A 22672-nucleotide genomic window follows, 5' to 3' on the forward strand; every position below is an offset into this window, starting at 1 on the left:
CTAAATTCCGAGAGCAAGATGGCAGCCCAATTAAGGGAAAATGACGTGACGAACAGGTTACATTTAAACAAGCACATTTATTTACGAACACACGTATACAGTCATGCAGGTATGGAAAAGCACGCATGCAATTTATACAATGAATTGGCGGGAAGGTACAAGATGCTAGCAAGACAAAGCGCTACGACCGTCTATTTATTATGTACAATCACTTATCAACAGTTCTACTTCACGGACTCGGCGCCACAACTTTCACACAAAGAAAAGCAAGGAAAAACCCCAGGACAGATGAGGGGTAGACTGGACCTCTTTTGGTCTTTATTTGCACGGAGCCGAGTAGACCGCAGAGGCTCTGTGAGGCCACGCTGGTTACCTTCCTCGCTGGGGCGACCCGCGACGTTCCTTCCCCACGGCAGCTAGCGTAACCGCAGCTCAGCCGCGGCCTGGTGATTCGGGCCCCAGCCGGCAACGCCTGAGAGGAATGAATGGGTCTTTGCTCTCTTAGAGTTGATGCTCTGTAAGAACCCGTCCGTTCCTCAGTGATGCTCGGACTGTCCCGAAGCCTGATCACCTCGGACCGTCTGGCGCTGGTGGGCGAGCTCTCTCCGGCTCTCTCCACGTTCCACACACGAACGCGCAGCTCCGCGCAGCACAGCAGGCTTAGCCGCACTCCCCGTTCGTGCCTCCTCCGCTCTCCTCAGCTTCTGCAGCTACTACAGGCTTCAAACTTCCACGCGGCTCCTCAACCTCTCCAGACTGACTGCGAACTGGCGCTCCGCTCGCCCTTTTATAGGGCCCGAGAGACGAGATCTGACCCACGATCCCTCACCTCTGACCTCCACTGGCTCCGCTCCTTTCTCTCTTTTGATCCGAATTCTGAGGCAAAGCTTGGAGCGAGCGGACGTGGTAGAAATCACCAATGCTGAAGGAAGAAGGAAACCACCGCGTTTGTTTGCAGCGATGCCATTCGTTGCGGACTCGCCGTGGCTGGCCCCAAGATGGCGTCGTTTCGGAGATGAAGGTGAGGCGATGTTGTTCGTGTTGAGTATTGGAGGAGATGCGGTTTGGGAGATGGTGAGGAGATGTCATTGTTGTGGAGAGGGTGGTTTGTAGTTGGCATGGTGGAGAAGGTGGTTGATGGTTGGCGTGGTGGAGAAGGTGGTTGGTGGTTGGCGTTGTTATTGGTCCAAAATAACGATAGTAAAGAAAAACGGCTAAGTGAAGATTCACAGCCCTGTTACACGAATAAATCCCATTAGACAACGGTGGGGAAATCTATCTGAACACAGACTTATCGGCATAACTGATCTCAGGACCTATATGGTGCTCTGCGAATTTCCACAGCCGTAACAATATATAAAGTTGAAAGTGTGTCTGTGTGTTTCTCTGTGACCTATGCACGCGAAAAGTACTGGACTGATCATCAGCAAACTTCACATGCTGACAGAACATGTACCCGGGAGTGTTCCGATGTAAAAGAATTGTACTTCTGAATTATGACGTCATCACCTGATTTCGTAACGTTAATTTTTCAAGTTCAGCCGATTGACATGGGGCCAACGCCATATACAATATATCTAACATATGATTTTAAGTTTTTGTTTGTTTGTCTGCACACGCTAATCTCCTGAAAGGTGAAAGATAGGAGCTAACCACTGAAACAAAAAATGTTGGGATGGGCCCCGGGAAGGTTATAGGCTATGTGGCAAGGCGCCTCGGCCGGGCGGGGGGGGTGTTTACCCCTCACCAACCCCCTTAGCCTATGACTGCCATGGGCCAATAGGAACTGATACTGTGCTCGCGTCAGACATATGTATAGAAGATTAAATTCATTCAAAAAGAACCCGGGCAGCGCCGGGTGCATTCACCGAGTATACTATAAAAGTAAATATAAACTTTCAGAACAAGAAAACTAACCTCGCCATGGGCCCACGTTGGCAACACGCTGATGTACACAAAAGCGGGTGAGGCTTTGCAAATATTTTGGTCACTTTGAGGGAACAAAATGGAGAGAGTGCAGGGATAGGTTCCAGCAAAGAAAGCGATCCAGAACCAAGAGAGAATATCATTCGAGGAGGTTCTGACATCCACTGCTACCCTCGACTCTGCCCTCTCCTCCTTTGTGATCCGGAGTGACTGCTGAGGCAGCATCTCTCTGCCGGTGGCCCAGAGGACGCCACGCAGCTCTGGCCAATAGCGACGCTGTGTCTTGCCAACGATTGTGTGGCCGATGGAAAGCTGCATCACTACCCTGTCGGGGAAGTATACCCAAAGCCCTGCCCCAGGTGATGCCGTTGATGACACCAGGGGTGACTTCATAACCTCAAGTACACATCCGCCGGAAGGTGAGAGAGAGAAGGAAGTGACATAATGCACAACAAGCTGGTATAATGAATCTCTCAGGGGTCCCCTCACTCGACCTCACATGGCCCTTGCCAGTTTGGACTGGAAGGACACATCACGTGACATCCTCCACCTAACACTATTTTCCATTTGTGTACACTAAAAGGATAACTTAACTGAAACTTGAAGCGAGCGGAATCATCAGCAAATAGATGGAGGACTTTCTTGGGTGTCCGAGAGAAGATTAGATTGGATTAGATCGTTAATAGGACAGGGTCCAGAACACTGCCTTGGGGGCACTCCAACCGAGACAGGGAGAGGAGATAAAAGTATTCCGTTCAGAGCCACATGTTTGCTATGAGAGTGGAGGAAGTCAGTAACTCAAGAGCCAGTTTGCCTTGGATGCCATAAGTTGAGAGTTCGGAGAGCAAGGCAGGGTGCAAGACTGCAGTGAAAACTTGAGATATGTCTGTGGTCCAGAGAGACAACCCTGATCACATATCTGACAATGAGGGCCTCCATCTGTCATTTGGGGAGTACAAGCAGCATGTCTAAGGTTGTGATCTGGTCAAAATATGAATTGATGATTTGAGATGAGGACGATATATATATTCTTACACAAAGTCAAGGCTCATAGAAGAGGGAGAGCACAGAATGGACCAGGATGCAACAGTACATGCGAAACAGCAGGATAAAGGGAGGGGGGATACCAACAGTAGGGCCGAGTGACAAAATAGACAAATAAGGGATGCGGGTAATGAAAGGTAGGGGAGGACACATGGGGTGGACAAGATGAAAACAGAAGCAAACACTCAGGAAGAGAAATTTAGGAGGAGAAGGGGTTAACGAGGGTAGAAGAGATAATGGTTTTTGATAGAGGATGAACTGAGATGGTGGGGTACAGTTGTCTTGAAAACCTGGAGGGAAGAATGAGATTGAAGAAAATGTGGAAGTATGGCAGAGCTGAGCTGTTTAGGGAGTTGAGGTGTAAAACTGCACGTGCGCTGAGGGTGGACAAGGAGGTCTATGTGCAAGGAATCTGTGAGGGAGTAGAGCATCACCTGTGGTAAAGTGATTCACGTCCTGCTTATAGGGGAATTCTCGCATTGTGTTCATCCAAGCCCATCCCTCAGTGTACTGCAGGTAGAGCGGAAGGCGTTGGGCTCTTGACAGAGGAGTCCGAAATGAAGGCCCGCTGGGCCAGTTACTTTCAGCAGCTGTCCCAGACTGATCCACCAGTTGTTGAGTTGGATGTCAGGGGTGTTACTATCCCTATTGCTGACCCTCCAATCAACTGTGGTCCACCTTCATTTGTGGAAACACAGACTGCAGTGAACCGGTTGAAATGGGGTAAAGCTCCTGGGATCTGTGGCATCCATGCTGAACTTCTCAAGGTTGGTGGAAATGCTGTACTCGCATTGTTGCAGGCAGGTGGTCGAAGACTGTGATGACTGACCTGTCTGTGATGGCAAAGTGGTCGGCCCACGGACTCGGCTTCATTCTGGGAGAATCCAATGATCTTGAACGCCTTGGTTTCTAAAGCAGCCAGCTGAGCAAGGTGTGAGGCAGAGGGGCAGCCCAGAGGCGAGAGCAGTACTCCATCAGACTGTGGATGAACACCTTGTGTATGGATGGGTTCTGGGTGCCAATGAAGGACTTTAAACAACAGAGGATGCCCAGTCGGTGGCTGGCTTGTGAGGTTAACTTTGACACGTGGTTTACCCAAAAAGATCATGGCTGATTGTGAGCCCCAAGATTTTGAGTGACTCAACTTCTTCAAGAGGATTTTTAACAAAGTAGAAAAGCCATTTGAGAAAAGGAAAGATTTTATATCAACTGTGATGATGGATTCAATGACTGTTGATGATTGGAAGTAAGCTGATAGGTCGATATTAAGGGGTCGGTTTTTTTGCGCCTTGTTTGTGAAGTGCGGGGGATGCTGGAGAAGTGAGACATGCTGGGCCTCGGGCAGGACGAGGGGGAGGTGTGGGCTGCTGGGGGAAGGAGACACTGGGGCGAAGATAATGAAATGGGGGGCGGGTGGGATGCTGGGTGAAGGAGGTGGCCGGGATGCAGGGGGAGAAGAAGAGGGGCAGGAGTGAAGAAAGCAATGAGGGGTGGGGTGGAAAGGTAGCAAGGAGGGTGTGGGGAATTGTTGTGGATGGACACGTTATCACGGGACACTGAGCAGGGGTTTGGGGAGGGGTACAATGTGCTGTCAAAGGTTATGTGGGGTGGGGGGGGGGGTGGTACTGACGTGGGGGAATTTGTCACCATAGTCCCACACACAGTACAAAAAGGGTTGGATTTGAGGATTCCAAGGGTGGCGAGCCGAAGACAGACATCAGGATTGGGATAGCAATGATGATTAAAGAGGGAGCACGATGAACAAGATGATTTATGAGTCATCCAGAGATGGAGGGGGTAAGGGGGTGGGGCTGAAATGGGAAACATACTGAGAAAAGTGTTTGGAAGCAAGTATGTGGGTCGAGTGAACATTTTAAAATTGCTGTTTATCTTGATAGGGAGAACCGGGCGTAGTGGCATGTGCCTGTAATCCGGCTATTCAGGAGGCTTGGGTTGGAGGATCGCTTGAGGACCGGCACTCTGCACTGGGCCACGCTATGAGAGGGTGTAGGGCAGCCCAGAATCATGGCGAAACCCAATCCATATCCCTGTGTCATAAGAGGCGACCAGGGTTGCGTCAGGAAGGGCATCCGGCGTAAACCTTGGGCTAAATCAGTATGCAGATCATAACGGATGATCCGCTGTGGCGACTCCTAACGGGAGCAGCCGAAGGATGAACATCTTGATTGGGAGAGAATAGAGGAAGAGGAAGAAGAATATTTTGTCCTTTGTTTTTTTTATTTGCAGAAGGAAGGAAGGGAGGAAGGAATAATGGGAGAGAGATACTGAGAGACACATCGTGGGTAATGGAAACCGTTGGGTGGGGGGGGGGGGACCTTCCAAAACTATCCGAGCCTGAGACGCAGGATCAAAATAAATAGAATGAGCACAAACAAAATCCACATCGTTGTGTGGTGGGAAGGGGGAATCACCACCAGAAGAGGGACAAATTTTCATCCAACTTTTCTAGACCAGTTTTTTGTGTAGATTACGAATATGAAAGGTGATCAGCCAAGTTCGGGGGCTTTTCCGAGATATTGTGGGTCAAATGTCAACCGGGGTCAAATTTAGCCAATTATGAGTTTTTACTATAAAACTTATTCTGAAAGCTAAAATACTCTATTTATGGCTCGTTTATACTTTCAAGTTTCTAATCTTTATCAAAACAGACAATAAAATAATTTTAGGGCTGACCTTGTGGCTGCAAAGTTCAAAGAACTCAAAGTTCAAAGGTCAACAAATAACAACTAGTGAAAAAACAGATAAAATGCCTAAAACTCGTCTATGTTGCTGAAAATTGTGATCAATGTTTCATCTAAGCTAAAATAGAGGAACGGGCACCCCTGCCCATTTTCCCACCCATGTGTCCTTGTGGGGTCCCCAGGGTCACCTCCTTGCCCCCAGAACGTTTTCAAAAATATTGATTTTTTTTTTAAATTGTAAACAATTTCAAAGTGGTAAAATAGCCTGAAGTCTGTGTAAAAAACGCTAAAACTGAAAAGAATAAATTGATGAAAATGACAATGAGTAATTTCCATCTTTTGCAGCCAGTGGCATATCTCGTATGAAACTAATGAAGCTAAAGCTTTAGGGCCCCCAATCCCGGAGGGGCCCCTGAAGCAACTTTTTACTATCATCGGCTGTTACTTTGCCGATGTTGTACAGGCTTAAAGCCAATATCTTATTCTACTTTTCGATAATATGCCGCCAATTTTCTCTCATCTTTCCACTAAAACAACGTGTTTTTTGTTATTAAATTACAACGCGCTGCAGTAATTTATCGGAAAGTTATGTAACTTTAAATATATTGTTAGATATGGAACATTCTATTGTCGTCAACTCGTGACACTTGATGATACGCATCCTGGTGCCAAGGATGATCTTCTGAAGAAAGGCCTGTCTGTCTGCAGGAACAATACTGGTATCAGACAGTCAACTGATGCAGCTGGAGAGCAGACTTTTATGAAAAATTCATACACCAGGTGGCATCAAGAACTTCACTCATCAGGAAACAGCATACAGAAAGTGGGTGCTGAATCGTCCATTTACGTCTGCTATGGTTTCTTCTCTGCTGGAACTTACCAAGCTCGATGACACGAGTCGCAACCCAAGTAGTCCAGCAGCGTAGTCTGATATTTCAGATCGATTGTTCAAATTTGCATAAAAGCACCAAAATTGATACACATGTAGAATGATGTATTCCGAACAATTCTAGATATGGAGCCACCTGAGATTGTGCCTTGATCAGCTTCGGCAACCATTTTCCAAAATGGCCACCATTCTACTTTAGCGAAATTGGCTATATGCTCTTATTTTCTTATTGTATTGGTGGTAGATATAAGGAAAGTGTAAAATTCAGTAAATTGACCATGAAAAGGCGTATTCAAATATTATGAGCCAGTATTTTCGGTAAAAAAAGGCATTATTTGATTTGTAAATTGCTGCTCTCCTGAAACGTTTCGCTGAAAAGTACCCATTATTGGCTGGAGAACAAGAGTCAAATGATATTCATCACATTCAATGGGGTTGGAATCAACAAAAATTGCGTTTTTGATTATGTACTTTACTCTATTTTGAAAAGGGAACTGATAATCGTGATAATGACAAACTCAGAAAATGTAGTCAAATTATTGCACACTTCACTTTGAAGCGGCTACGGTGTACTGTCTACTACCATTCTACCAGGACACATGGTACACGCATACATCAGTCTAGTACAATATGAGTTTCTCAGCTCAAGTGCACTGGCTCTGGATCAAGAAGTCAACACTTTTACAAGCAATGCGACTTTGCATTTGCACATTCTAAGCTAGGCTGATACCGCGTCTGTCTACTGGCATTCTCCTTCACAAACACACAGTCCAGTGCATTGCAGATTAGCCTTCTTGCATTTGCAGCGGTTTCTACAGCCTTTTTTGCAGCCGCACGACACCAGCTCGAAGCAGCTTTTTGAAGCCTCAGGGAGTGTGGTCTAGAGCGGTTCGTAGGACCCATCCTCTGTTTGCCGCCAGCCCCAGCTTGTAGGTGATGGAAGCACGGGTTGAGGGACCAAGACCTGCCCCCAGACATAACCACCCTGGAAGACTGATCTCTTTACATGCTGTTCCAAAGCATCGTAGGTAGGTGGGATGCGCTGGACGGAGCTCCTCTTGGCGAAGAGTTTCTTTCTGGCCTCGTTGACGTCCGTATATGGACTGGTGTGGTCATAGAGGAGCACCACAAACCTTTCAATGCATTGTGTCATCCTGGATGTTGACTGGCGTGGTGGTCAGGGTCACAAGAGAATCTGTCAGTTCTGGAAACGAGTTCCATGTGGCTCAGGCAGATTTCTTCCCATGCCCCACGAATGCTGATACCGTGTCACATCCGGTCATGGCGTGGAAGACAGGGAGGGCACGTGCCTTCTGTGGACCGAGGGAGGCAGCTATTTCATGGGCAGGGATGTAGCGGTAGTTCTTGCCCATCCCAAAGGCAATCCAGAGTTCATCCACGCATGGTAGTGCCTGGGCTACCATCACCGCCACGATGACGACGTCGGTGTCTACGGTTCGAACTTGAATCCGAAGGTGGTCATGTTCTGCAGCATGGGCCACATGTAGCATGATGCGAGTGTCCGCCTCTTCTTGACCGAATGGAGCCAGAGAGCTTTCATCTCCCTACCTTGGAAGGCAGATGACTGCTTCACCATCAGTGACTACCAGCTCCTTTGCCTCATCATGGAAGGACTGTACCAGCACATCGGACAGGAAGGTGAAGAGCTCCACCTTGTTTGCGTCGACACGTAGGAAACTCTGCCAGTTTCCTGGTATGGCTGTGGTGCTCACCACGCGCCATCGCACCCCTTTTCCTCGTTTCTCCCTTGTCGCCGTCTTCAAGGAGCCATCTTTGTAGCTATCCCAAATGAGGTCGAGTCGTGAAGCATGACGCAGCTGCCTCTTGACGTATGGGATGAAGACTTGGTGGGCATACTCTTCAAATGTCTTGGCAGTGCCAGGCTTCAACATCTGCATGATGACGGCGCCGTCAAGGACAACAGACGTGACAGCAGGTGCATCAGACTGAGCTTCAGCAACGCCTTCAAGGCACACCAGCAAGTCGCTTTTGCTACCCAGGTGTAGCTTACCTGCATCAGATAACGTGGGAGGGCATGCTTGATTTTCATGACGGAAGAACTCGTCCAGGTTCCCATCGCGGTTTTGGCAGCCTATGTAGAGCCTTGCAAATAAGGCCATATCATTCTTCACAGATGCTTCCTTTTCTTTGGGGGCTTTTGGTCTTCTGTCTATTCCGAAGAGGGGGAGTTTGTTCGTCTTTATAGGTTCATCAATAGTCTTGGTTCTGTCGATGAGGCAATCCTTTGAGTATGCCTGAAACTGTTCTTGTCCAATCTGCTTGGCAGTGCGAACTGTTTCAATCACTGCAGGATCGGCAATCTCCTTGGTGTCTCGGACCAGCAAATCTGGACTATCCTCCTCGAAGGGATTCCCCAGCTCTTCAATGACAGCCACAAGTGATTGTACATCTTTGGCAAATGCTTCCTGTGCACGCGGTGTTTCTTCATGGTGACCTGTCTCCTCATTGGCATTTGGATTGGCACCACCACAACACAGTACTTCTGAACCTGTCAACGATGCTGTGTGTGAAAATGGATTTTCCCATAAAATGACCATTTTTCCCCGATACAATGGTTGGAAATATAATAAATTAACACAAATGACATTTGTATTGTTTTCCTTTGTAAATGCACATCACATGAAGTATTTATCACCTCTGAGAAACCTACAAAGAGAATAACAATGACAGATATCCCATGTTGTTAAAGTAGAATGGTGGCCATTTTGGAAAATGGCCGCCAAAGCTGACCAAGGTAAAATCTCGAGTGGCTCCATATCCAGAATTGTTCAGAATACATTAGTCAACATATGTACCAATTTTGGTGCTTTTATGAAAAGTCGAACAATTGGTTTGCTATGCTGCAGTACTAAAGGAAGTGCATAAGACCACACGAGATCCAAAAATCAGATGATCATGTAAAAAAGACTATGCAAGTTATCAAGTCAGATTTTATCAATCCATTCTCACATGAAATTGATCCTAACAAACTGTTCAACATAGTTTCAGGCAAACCATTACCAGATGATGTCGCTGCCCACCTTTTGTCAACACAACAACGAGGAAGAGAACTCTACAATGCGTTCAACTCCCGACTCGATACCGAAAAGAATGGTGAAACCACACGCTTTTTTAATCCGGTATCAAGAGTTCCATGGAGAAGCTTTCAAGACAACCTGAAGAAGACAACAGTAAAATCTGCAGCAGGAAAGACCAAAGATGTAACAGTACAGAGAGATATCCTTGGATTACTGGCAGCAAAGTCGTGTAAAGAAAACATGTCCGTCGATTTGGATAAAGCATTGAAGTATCCTTTAGCAACGGTACCTCTACCTCTTGCGACAGCAGATGGCAGTCGTCGGACAACACCAAAAAGTAAGATGATGGAAGCTGCACTCACATCACTGAATTTACCGAACACATCCTATGATGTCCCAGAAAATGCAGTTTACGTGATTGACCTTATTGCGTATTTACGTTCGTTGGTCAACGTACCAGATACGTTTCGGTTGTTAGCCAGGAGAATTATGGCTGACATACCCACACGTTACAAAGTGGTATATTTCGCGTGTGACACATACAATGCACATTCCATAAAACAGGCTGAACAAACTGCAAGAGGGCAATCAGATGAGTACATTCTGCGCACACCTGATATCAGAATTCCGGCTGCATTTGGACAGTTTATGTGCAATGGAGGGAACAAAGAGAGAATGATGGAGCTGATTGAACAGGTTCTATCTGAAGTGGAAAGTCTCATTGGAGACCGAGTTGTGTACTATGCAAGGGGGAATCTCTGCATGAAGATAACGTCACACTGCTCAGAGGAAATACCAGCCCTGGCTACTGACCACATAGAGGCTGATACAAAGATCTGCTACCTCACCCAACATGCACTAGATGAAAACTCTGGTGGTCCCACGGTCTGTGTCGTGCGTTCAAGTTCTGGGGATACAGACATTCCAATCATTTTACTGGCCAACAAACATGAAAATTTAAAGATCATCATAGATCACGGGAGTGGCAAAGGTCGGCGATTCCTTGATCTGGGTCATTCTCAACTCACTGAACTCCAGAAACCTGCATTGCTTGGTATCCCCGCCTTTTCGGGAAATGACTACGTTTCTTCATTTTTCCGAAAAGGGAAGAAAACTTGGTGGGCACTGATAAAAGATGATGAAAATATGCATAAAGTATTCTCAGAACTGGGTAACGAGCAACAACTTTCCAGCGTAGTGTTTGATGGACTTCAAATATGTACTTGTGCAATCTACAATCAAAGGAGATGCAAACGTATCAATGAAGCCAGATCTACTATTTTCTGGAATCGATTTCGTGACGGCAAGGTAGCTGATCTGCGTGCATTACCCCCATGTGAGTCAGCACTGGCATTACATTCAGCTCGAAGTAATTATGTAGCCGGGATGTGGCATCTGGCTCACAGACCCCAGCAATTCTTGGACACTCCAGTAAACCATGGGTGGACTGAAGATTTATCAATCCATTGGGTTGATATACCATATCCTGTGGATGTTGTGGAACTTCTGTGTAATATTTCTGATGAAGATAGTGAAGACGAGTTATCAGACTACAGTGAAGACTGATTGTGATGAAATGTCCGACTAACATCTATATTTGGTGATTGTATCCAGTGACGTAGGTATACTAGTCTTTAGCTAGATTTCTTAAATGTAATTACTGTTGATTCATCTGACTGTACCTGATTGAAACATGTTTTAGGGATATTACATACTAAAGCATCTTAATGTTTCATCTAGAATGTATGAGGAGCAGGGGCAGTTCAGACAAAAGGGCATTTATGCGTTAAGAAAAAGATTTTCAGATATTTTAAAGAAAAATGTGTGATATATATATATTTTTTTTAAGGCAATGTCTCAATAAAAAGCAATAGACAATGCATGAATTTTTGTTATTATAGTGGTTAGAAACTACATATGATAATGAAATTTAAATAGAAAAAAAACTAAATTAAAAAAAAACTTTTGGGGGCAAGTGGGTGCCCTTGTGGCATGCCACAACGGTGGGGCAGAAAGAACGGAAGTAGGACGGCCCGCACCTCTAGTTTAGCTGAGATGAAACATTAGATGATTACTATTTTGAGCAACCAAGTTATCTCGGTGTCAGCATTGTATCAGTTTTTGCATCGGTTGTTATTTGTTGACCTTTGACCTTTGAGTTAAGGTCACCCATAAAAAGATGTGAGTTGTGTTTTTTTTACTAAATATTAGACACTTGAAAGCATAAACGAGTCATAAAAATACTGCATTTTAGCTTTCAGAATCAGTTTTATAGTAAAAACTCATAATTGGCTAAATTTGACCCCGGTTGACAATTGACCCGCAATATCTCGGAAACGCCCCCGAACCTGGCTGATCACCTTTCATATTCGTCATCTACACAAAAAACTGATGTAGAAAAGTTGGATGAAAATTTGTCCCCCTTCCGGTGGTGATTCTCCCCCTCCCACCACCGGTCTAACAGGAGTGAGCAGTCAATACGAATAACAATCAACAAAAAACAGAGTATAAAATCTACGGCAGCACAGACGAAGAATGAATGATTACTTCGCGCTTTGGAAGCAGATCTGTTGGAGGACCAAGAAAAGCGACCATGACCAGGTAACCGTAAATGGAAGTGCTGTTTTCTTTTTGAAGTTTGTCGACAAAGGCTCAATTTCATTGCACATAGGACTGGATGTTTTTTTTTTCCAAGTGCTTCATTTAATGAACTGTTTATAACTAAGCAGCAATACTTAAAAAAACTCAAATATATCCATCATGGACGGGTGACCAGTGATGGGATGGTGGACAAGAAGGCCGTACAACAGCAAATAAATGACGATGACCACGGCAACAACTGGAGGGTTCACAGAAAACCTTCCCCCGCACAGTCTTGAGAAAAAAGGACATGGGCGGGGGTCTGCCAGCAGCAAATTTGATTGGTAGAAATGATGTAGAATGCTGAAATACTTTGGTAAAGTACTGATAAAATGAAGGGGTTTTGAAAAGTGCCAAAAGGCGATTTGTGTTTTGAAATGTTCAAGTATATAAATCAATTGAAATAAAATAAAGCTTAAAGGTTGTAGAATATATATATATATATATATATATATATATATATATATATATATATATATATAATATATATATATATATGTTTAGGAAGTTTACTGCTGTTGATGCTCCGTCTTTTACACCACCATATTTTAACACGTTGCATCAGTTATTCGTGCCTGTTGTTTGTGTCCTTTATGATGTTGCTAAAAATAGTAAGTTTCCTGTTTGGAATGATTTTCAATTTCGTTTGACTGCTAGACAGACAGACAGACAGAGTAAAGAAAATTATCTCACTCCTCTTTGCACATGCTCAATTGGGACAAATTCAGAGCCAAAGTCCTGCTAAACTGCAAGTTTGATTTCCGATTCATGTTCAATTGGAATCAAGTAGTTTCTCGATCATAAAATGATGTTTATAGACAGAGACAAAGTGAACCAATTTCTTAATCCCCTTTTTCCCCTTCGTGCACATGGGTTAATAACAATCCCATGATGGTTGGGCTTGAATCTCCACCCAGCAGAATGCCATCATTCCTATGGCGAATCATTTCACAAAAGTCGACTTTCCACCGAGTCAAACAGAATAGAAGGTGTTGTAAATAAATTTAGATGCTGTAAACAGAATTGTAAGACTTAATTATGCTGACAAAGTTTTGTGATAATGCGCTGAGTGGCGAGAGAGGGGATAGGAAACAGAAATAGTAATACACTGGCAGACAGAGGGACATGCATCGTCCTTTTTATGGATACAGAAGTTGTGCTCTCGGCAATAATCGATTTTCGGAGATCGTATTCTTAAAAAATACTTTTATGTGGAATGGTTTAAACTTTAAAGTTTGATCATTTTATTAATTACTTTCTTGTTGATCCTTCTTGTAATTTCCCTAACTGCTTTCGATGGAATCTTTTCATGGACATTTGAATAAAATGAAGTAATTAGTGGCACTTACCAGTAGTTAGGTAGGGCAGGAATTTGTAATTTGTTCAGGGTGTAAGCTTTAACTAGTCTACTCTTGGTGAAAGACATTGTGGGGATCTTTAACATCTGCCATCGATCGGTGCTGGCAGGCTGATCCTCCATCTTGACGTCTTTCCAATGGATGGAGCGTACGTTGATGCATCACCCTGCATGTGGACCACCAGAACGAGTTTATATAGCTGCGTCAGGATTTGAACCCAGGTTAGACACCTAAGACATGATTACACAAACCTCTAATCGAACTCTGCTATACTTTTCAATACAGTGAGGTTTTTTTTTTTTCAGGGCTGTTTATCGGACTGAAGTCAGTGACTTGCTCGATTAAACTTCTTTTCTATGACTGAAGCTCAGTTTTTGTCTCACATTTTGCAAATTTGAAAATTGTGACTTGAGTGGCCAAAATTATTTTTGCACAACATTTAAACGTTCAGTTTTTGGAAATGTTTGAAACTGGGATTTTTATGTGCAAAAAAAAAGAGTTTAGTTCGTAACAACTTTTTCCAAGTAGCGTATGTGAATCGTCTTCTTATCCATTCTTACATTGAGGTGGTTTTTGTGATATCAATAAGCGCGTTTGTTCGCAGCCAACTCGAGCACATAAACACAGTTATTTGAAATAACAAAAATTGGTGACTTGATATGAATAGACTCAACATCTGATACTTTGAAGTGGACTCCTTGTCGCTTCTTTTAGTTTTTCTCGTGAGCTTTTCAATGTGATAGATATTAAAAAAATTCTAACACAGGACTTTATTAACCTCCATCACAAAAAGTGGATGGAGGTTATGTATTCACTCACCCCTGTTTGTTTGTGAGCAGGATATCTCAAAAGGTTATGGATGGATTCAGGTGAAACTTACTGGACATATTGGGTGTGTGACGAGGATGAATTGATTTGATTTTGAGATGGAGCCAAAATCGATGTATATCATGATATATCAAAAAGTTGTTGACGGATGATGACAAAATTTGGTGGATGAGTTGGGTCGGTGATAAAGAACAAGCTGATTATATTTTGTTTAAGTTCCAGATCTAGAACTGGCCTATTGGTGGAATACAAAATGTAAACTGTTCCACCTGGCAGACGGAGCGCCGTTCAAGTTTGCATTCTTCTTTCGTTTAAGTTGCAATGTTTCAGGTTTAGCGATTATTTTCATTATCAAAGAGCTTTGGATGTTCACCTCTTTTTAAACGTATGCTTAGTGATAGTTTGGCCTGTATTATTTTTTTTCATGTGGCTTCATTATTTACTTGTGGAACTGGATGATTCTTTACACATCGTTATCGTATAATACTGTAATACAAGATATAATCCTTTAAGTGATGTATGCTTGAAGGAAGATTTAATATCGCATTCAGTTGGTTGTAACAGTTGCTCAAAGGAAAATCTCCATCAAAGCACCATTCACAGGTGGAATTTAAAAACATAAGCTGTTCCGGTCATCAGCTTGTGTTCAGAAGCGCGTGTTCGTGGATGATGCTTACCCCACAAGTCTTAACGAAATAGCTCATAAAATCGAACAAACTTGTTATTTTACCTCTAGCACTGCAGTCCAACCTATCCAATAGGAAGGGAGAGCATTATTATCGATCTTATCAGTATGTCTGCAAAACCAGAGGAGTTTGTTTCTTTTCATTGGAATTATCCCATCTGCTTGTAGGGACCGTAAACAAGACATCCCGCTGATCAGGGTCCGTGCGATAGTTCTCCTGTTCCAGCAACAATGAAGATGATCTCGTTCCTGCAGAGGAAGAATGAAATACGAGACAGAAAAATAAGAATAGGTCTAAATTTGCAACTATGGGTAAGTAAGTTAATTATACATCCAGTGTAGGGATTAAGTAGCAAATTAGTGCCACTCACAGTCTGGATTACAGTGCAGCCACGCCCGAGCCTGTGGCTTAGGAGTGCGTCGGTGTGAGATCCATCAACACCCAGACGCCAAGCTGGTTCGCACTTACAGAGCTCTGGTTAAGCTTTACATCTGTCGCAGAAAACCAGAGTGAAACATTACTCAGGAAAAAAGAGCTTCAGTTAAATTTTACATCCGTCCCAGAAACAGAGAAACTCTACTTCGGTAAGAGAGCTCCATTCCAGCTCATACTTTAGACCTAGGACAAATGCTCTTTGTGCCGATGAGCCCTCTTTGGCCATGGTGAAATTTTATAAGGATCTATTATTAGGGGAGGGGGGGGATTCACTCTCATCCAAAAAAAAAAGAAAATTGCAATAATTTTGCATACTCCAAGAATGTGAGTGAAATTTTTATTCCTTTATTTTGAAGGCTGTTGATCAAACATAAGTTGTGTGTGTGTGTGTGTGTGTGTGTGTGTGTGTGTGTGTGTGTGTGTGTGTGTGTGTGTGTGTGTGTGTGTGTGTGTGTATAATTGCATAAATTTTTGAAAGAAAATGGTGCATCCAACCACAAAAAGTAATTCAATCTACTCTTCTAATCGAGTAATAAGTTGGAGCAGAGCCACTCTTAGGCAACGTTTCATCCGCTTCCCAGCGAGTTTCCTCAGGCCAATAGACCCTGAATTTCGGCACGTGTCTGCTTTTATTCCCGAGGTGACGATTCGTTTCCTGTCGTGTGTCGGTGCGAGAGGTCTATCGAGGAGTGTTGTTGTGCCGAACCTCAAGCAATAAACGCCAATCACATCTTCGATGGTTTGCTCTGCTCTTTTTATTATCTATTGGTGATCTGAAATCGTATGTAGGGGTGAGTGGGTGTGTGTGCTCGTACTTATTTTTGTGTTTGCCGTGCACTAACATGGCTGGGTTTGTATCCGGGCTGGACATGGTGACGTATGAGTTACTTGATTGAAGGAGTTTCCGTCCGGTGTTGTACCTTGTGGGTGTGGTGTTGGGGGATCGAGCGCTGTCTTCTTTTTTGCTCACTTTATCTGTGAGCGGCATTTGGTGCTTAATGTTCGGCAAAATAAAAACGCTACTCAATTGACCTGTCACATCAGCACGTGACCGGAAACGAATAGTCAACTCAGGAATAAAAGCGAGCATGTGCTGAGGCTCGGGATTTATTGGCCTGAGGAAGTTCGCTAAGAAGTGGGTGAAATGTCGCTTGAGACTGTGTTTCCTCTTGTTTATCTATCAAACTAAAATACACAATTTGGTGTCTGTCTGTTTGTCTGCGATACATTCGGTCGTTACTTATCCAATCTCAACCAAACTTGACAGGAGGACTAAAGGGAGGAGGTTGTCGCGACTTAATTTTCCCCTTTCCCAAAGAGCGTTTTCCACCTTTGGCGAAATCTGTGTTCAGATATATAGATAGCTTATCGTGGCATTTTTCCAAGGACGCTGCTAAATAACAAAAAGCAATAACAACACTAATGATAATAGCATAAAATTAATGTTATTACAAAGCAATATTAATACTAATAATAACATCCCTCCTCCTCACGGGTGTTTTCTCTGGACAAACGCCACATTAATGTGTATAAATAGCTGATCGTAGGGCACCTTCACCGGAATAAAAAAAAATTTATACACCACAAACGTGTATGATTAGCTTTTTAAACAGTCGCTACTGTTGTTTAACACGAAACTGAAAGGGAACAAACCTGATGATGTTGAGGCATTATATGCTTATCACATGGCCCCCACAGACCAGTGCCGTATATAGAGTCCAATCAATTGGCTAGCAGGCGCCAACTTGCCTACCAAGCAAGTGTGAGCGGTGAGCGTTACGTGAGTAGTCGGATCCACACAGGCACGCTAAATAATTAATCGTTCAAAAAGTATGGCATCCAGAACCTTCTAATTTTACAAGGTCGTGGTTGTCATACTTTTTGAACGATTAATTATTTAGTGGCCTATCCGTGGGATACAAAATGTCAACTGTTCAGCCGAGCAGAGGTATGCCCTCTTCCGAGTGCCATTCTCGTTACCTCCACCACCGAAGGTAAACGGTGGTTATGTTTTCTCCCCTGTCTCTTTGTCTATGAGCAGGATATCTCAAATACTTGTGCACAGATTCGGATAAAATTTGGTGGACAAGTTGGGTGTGCGACAGGGATGGATTGATTCGATTTTGGTGTAGATCTGGATCTGGATACGATAATTTTGTCAGTGTTTCTTCACCGTTGAGAGATAGGGCCAAAAATGATGCACAGCTCGAGATCTCAACTTTTGGATGGATTTGGACAAAACATAGTGGACAAGTTGGACCAATTGATTTGATAATTTTTTTTTTTTTAGCGATTCTTCACCATCGAGAGACGGGGCCAAAATCGATATACAATAAATCATGATATTTAAAAAAGTTGTGGACGATGTGGTGGACTAAACTCAATTTCCACTCAGGTTCAGCATTCAAAAGAGAATCTTTAATACATACGTACATAGGGGAGAAATCTCCACAACTCTCAAATTATTGCTCTAATCCGAGCCTTATATGTCAAAACAGCGACAAGTGGGGGACATGATTGAACAAGCAGGATAAAAGAGAAATAGCCTTTCATCTGGGAAAGGAGTAACTTTTTTCAAAGCTTCAAATCAAATAACTGCTTTTTTTCTACTGGGAAAGTAGTGGAACAGAGTCTAAACAATATTGGGTCTAGCAGGCAAGTACAGCCCCCCAAGTACAGCCAATCAGAAAAGAGCACAAACAGCCCCTCAAGGTCCCACAGAGTTTGGAGGTACAGACAGTTACACAGATCAAGGAAGTGAATCATTACTTCGACACGTTCTCAGTGATTGATAAAGAACAACATTGCATCCAGACATTCTGATTGGTGCCGCTCATAGGACCTTGGCACCTTTTACAAAGCCTCAACACAAAAGCCATGCATTATCTTCATTAAATTTGTGAACTAAATCATAAGTATCTGAAGTTATATTTAATCATGTAATAATTGATACATATATAAGTCTTCCTGGAACTTATGCAACATTTCTAAGTTCAATTAATATTTTGTGAGTGAGGGACAATGTCTTTATTCGCTCACACCAATTACAAATGCTTAAAGAGGAAATCAACCGTGGTGCATCCATTTGTTGTTTTCCCACTGTTTTCCAATATTGTTCTATTTTGTTTTCTGATCCATTGCTCCATGTTGTTCTGAGCTCCGACAGTGGAGTATCGATGCCTGTATAAATAAATAAATGAAAAATCATTCGTCGAGCAACACTTGGCAAAACAGCATGCGGTAGAGCACATACCTCCACCATCCATCCATTGGGACCGTACTCTGCACAGAGCATCGGTGCTGCCAAAGCAATCTCTTGGCCTATTGGGCACAATCCTGGATGAGTCACCGCTCCAACACATGACACTCGAATGGCTCAATCATCGCAGCAAGCTGGTACCCATTTTGCCAACCTCAGAAGGATGACAGGCTAAGTCAACCCCACCTGGAATTACATCAACAGCCAAGCAAGATTTGAACTCAGAACCCAAGGATTCAAAGCCCACCACCCTAACCATTAAGCCAACACCAGGCATATACCTCTGCCAGGCTGAACAGTTTACATTTTGCAGTTTTTTCCTTTTTGTATACAACATACAACAAGGGGAGCAGGGGACGAGAGGGAAGGAAAAAAAAGTGGGGAACAGAAACATGAGGAGATCTGCGGAAGGGAGAGGGATGGCGCGGGGTACACGGGGTAAACAAGATGGACATTACAGGGACTTTCAGGAAGGAAAGCAGGGAATTTAAAGGAAGTGTGTTTGGGGTGAATTAGCAGGGGAAGAAAAGATTGTGGTTTTGGATGGGGGAAGATAAGAGATGGTGGTGAACAGCTGTTTTGAAGGCCTGGAGGGAGGACTGGGATTGAAGAGAGTTTGGGACTTTGTTCCAAAGGTGGGGGGAAAAAAGAGGAATGAAAGAGTGAAGGTGAGCAGTGTTTCTTGATTTTGGTAATTTTACCAGAAGGAGTTGTTGGTGGACCTTGAGCGCCCTGCAGAAATATGGGGAGGGGGGGGGGTATCTCAGACAGAGCAAGTAAAGGGGGTGAGGCCAGAGAGGAGATGGTAGAAGACAGAAAGACCACCGACCTGCTTGAGGTAAGAGAGTGACAGACCCATCGACTCAGTTTCATCCCGGGAGATACCAATGATCCTAAATGCCTTGGTTTCCACAGCGTGAAGCTGAGAAAGGTGGGAGGCAGGAGCACCAGCCCAGAGGGGAGAGCAGTACTCCATCAGGCTGCAGATGAAAGCTTTGTATGTGGTCAGGAGCTCAGGTGGGCTGAGGAAGGACTTTTCACAACGGAGGATTCCCAGTTGGCGACTGGCTTTGGAGGCGAGGTTTGAAATGTGGCTTTCCCACGAAAGATCAGGGCAGATGAAGCTTGAATGAAAAGACTTATTCAAGAGGATTGTTGGGGGAGGGGGGGGTCCAAACGGTCCTTTCGGAGAGACATAGTGAGAGTATGAGATTTGTCCGGATTGAAAGACATGTTCCACGTGTTGGACCAGTTTGTGATTTTACCCAAATCTGCAGTGGGTGAAGAAACTGCTGCTTGCTGGTCTGAGGGATGACAGATGATACGGCAGAAGGTGGAGTCATCAGCAAAGAGATATAGAGGATTTTCCAGAGAGTCCGAGAGATCATTGATGAAAACCAGAAAAAGAACAGGGCCCAGAACGCTGCCTTGAGGAACTCCAGCCTGCACAGGAAGAGGGGATGAAAGAACTCCATTTATGGCCACACGGTGACTGCGACAGGAGAGGAAGTCTGTGAGCCATGAGTGGAGATGGCCTTGGATACCATAGGAAGAGAGTTTGTTGAGTAGGGCAGGGTGCCAGACTGTATCGAAGGCACATGATATGTTTTGGGAGATGGCTCCAATTTAAATTGCACCAAAGTTGTAATCCACTGTTTGGCTGGATCGAAACCAAAATCTAATCGGCTTGTTCTTGTCTCCTCACCAACTCATCCACCTAGTTTTGTCATAACACTTCCACAACTTTTTGAGATATCATGATATATATACAAGGTGTCCCAAAAGTCACCTTGGGATTTAGTAATTCAATAACATTTCTGTTTTTTTTTTAATAATTTATCATCATTTTTACACCAAAATAAAATTTACAAAATGGAGATAAATTTCCTTTATTTTTATGAAAAATGATGCAGCTTCGACGTCCTCCATTTTCGGCTTCACAGTAACAGGCTCTTTCGACAGCATTTTCCATAACAGCGGACAATGACTCTGACTGCAGCCCTCAAATTTCCGCACAGATGTTGTCCTTGAGCTGCTGAATTGTCTGTGGCTTATTGATGTATACATGCTCGTTTAGGTAACCCCAAAGAAAATAATCAGGATGCGTCAAATCAGGATAAAGTGGTGGCTAATAAATTTCTGAATTTCGTGAAATTATTCGGTGTCCATGCTCTTTGGGTGAGAATAATTGTTCGATGAAATTTAAAATAAAATTCCACGATTTTGGTTCTTTGTTCAGTTGTGAATTTTTCCATGGGTAATTTCCAAATGTTAATCTAAATTCTGAAAAGAAAAGAAAAACAAATTATTGAAAAACAGAAATGTTATTTAATTTCTAAATCCGTAGGTGACTTTTGGGACACCCTGTATATATACTCTTGTGGATTCTCATCACTCCGGCGTGCGGACGACCGCCTTTAGCTTATTGCGGCCGCGCGTGCCCACCGAATGTGGCAATCCAGTCATAGCTTTTCGGATCAACGCCGAAACCCAGCTACGGGTGTTGTTAACCACACCATAAATCAGCCAACTCTTCTGTCCACGCGCGACAGGGTTGATCGCCGAATTGTCGATGTACCTAATTATTCACGCAGACAGAAATGCCGGGGATTTACACCTCGACGGAGCCTGCCCGAAAACGAGCCGCTTTAAGCAGCCCGTTCCGTTTGCGATTGCCGAGCAGTTTTATATCGCCAAGCCCCGTTGGACGCGATTATCTTATCGGTTTTAAAAACCAGCTACTTATTCCGAACGCAATTACGGCAGTTCAATGGAGGAAGGGACGCAACGAGCAGGTGAATATTCAACAAAGGGGGCCATTTATTTCCAATGCACATATGCAAGCATGGCAATGAATGGGGGTAGGGGACAAGACATGAGCAAAAAGACCTACAGCCGATGTCTATTTATTATCTACATGCACTTAGTCGGTTCACTACTTAGTAGGCAAGGCGCCACAGACTTTCATGCAAAAACCCCAAGCAAGAAAGAAAGAAAGAAAAGCACCGGGCTCGTAAGCCTCTATGATTGCTCGGAGCCGGGATGATCGCAGGGGCTCCGAGAGACCGAGCAGGCTACCTGCCACCCTCTTGGTGACTCGCTGGGCGACCATCGATGTCTCTGCCCGCACTCGACTGGACTCCACCAGCTCCCAACTCAACTCTCGACTCCAACGACGCCTCCAATGACCAACTCCAATGACGCCTCCAACTCGCCAAGGAGACCAAGGAGAGAGACTGTCTCGGCGTTGAAACGCGCCTTTTTATCACCCCGGGGCGTTCGCCCCTCCCTTCCCGGCGCGCGGGGGAAAATTCCAGGAGAGTTTGGCTTGGCTCTTTTGGTGTGATAACCGTCATTCTTTTGTTTACGCCGTTCTGAGGTACCCGCCCCAACCGTCACTTCTGTTTACCCGTTCCAGAATATCGGGGTGGGAATTGTCGAGTTGTTCTCTTTGTTTGTAGAGGAGGGTCGTCCTTCTGGAGAATGTGGCTCCTATGGCGGTGTTTGTGGAGATGGCGTGGTTGTTGAGATGTCGTAGTTGGCGCTGTGGTGGGGATGGCGTGGTTGCTGAGATGCCGTTGTGGTGGTGGAGGTAGCGTGGTTGTAGTGGTGTCGTTGTTGACATGCTGTTTGTTTGAAATAAAAGATAGAACAGAATAACGGCTAACTCAAAGATGCACAGCCCGGCACACGAATAATGCCCTTTATACATCAGTGGGGAAATCTAACCTGGACATGCACTTAATGAAATAACTGACCTCTGGGGAACCTGAATGGTGATCTGTGAATTTCCACAACTGTAACAATACAGTATTATATATATATATATATATATATATTGTTGCG

The 22672-nt window shown here is 44.1% G+C and overlaps 1 protein-coding gene across 7 annotated transcripts in view; it reads left to right on the plus strand.

The window, feature by feature from the left end:
- The window catches only part of LOC147033905 (cytosolic phospholipase A2 zeta-like), a 116175-nt gene that overhangs the window by 2312 nt on the left and 91191 nt on the right, over positions 1–22672 (plus strand). For 5 of the 7 annotated variants that reach the window (XM_085872578.1, XM_085872624.1, XM_085872606.1 and 2 more), the window contains exon 3: positions 13728–13839. The exons of 1 other annotated variant lie outside the window; for it this stretch is intronic. The gene's annotated coding sequence lies outside the window, so the exon portion shown is untranslated. Of the gene's footprint in view, positions 1–6380; positions 6496–12084; positions 12222–13727; positions 13840–22672 lie in introns of all 7 variants that reach the window. One more of the 7 variants, XM_085872588.1, reaches the window with a different exon arrangement.

The sequence above is a fragment of the Eptatretus burgeri genome, chromosome 1 (assembly GCF_056783735.1).
Source record: "Eptatretus burgeri isolate ZD-2024b chromosome 1, Ebu_testis_v1, whole genome shotgun sequence".
Classification (NCBI taxonomy): domain Eukaryota; kingdom Metazoa; phylum Chordata; class Myxini; order Myxiniformes; family Myxinidae; genus Eptatretus; species Eptatretus burgeri.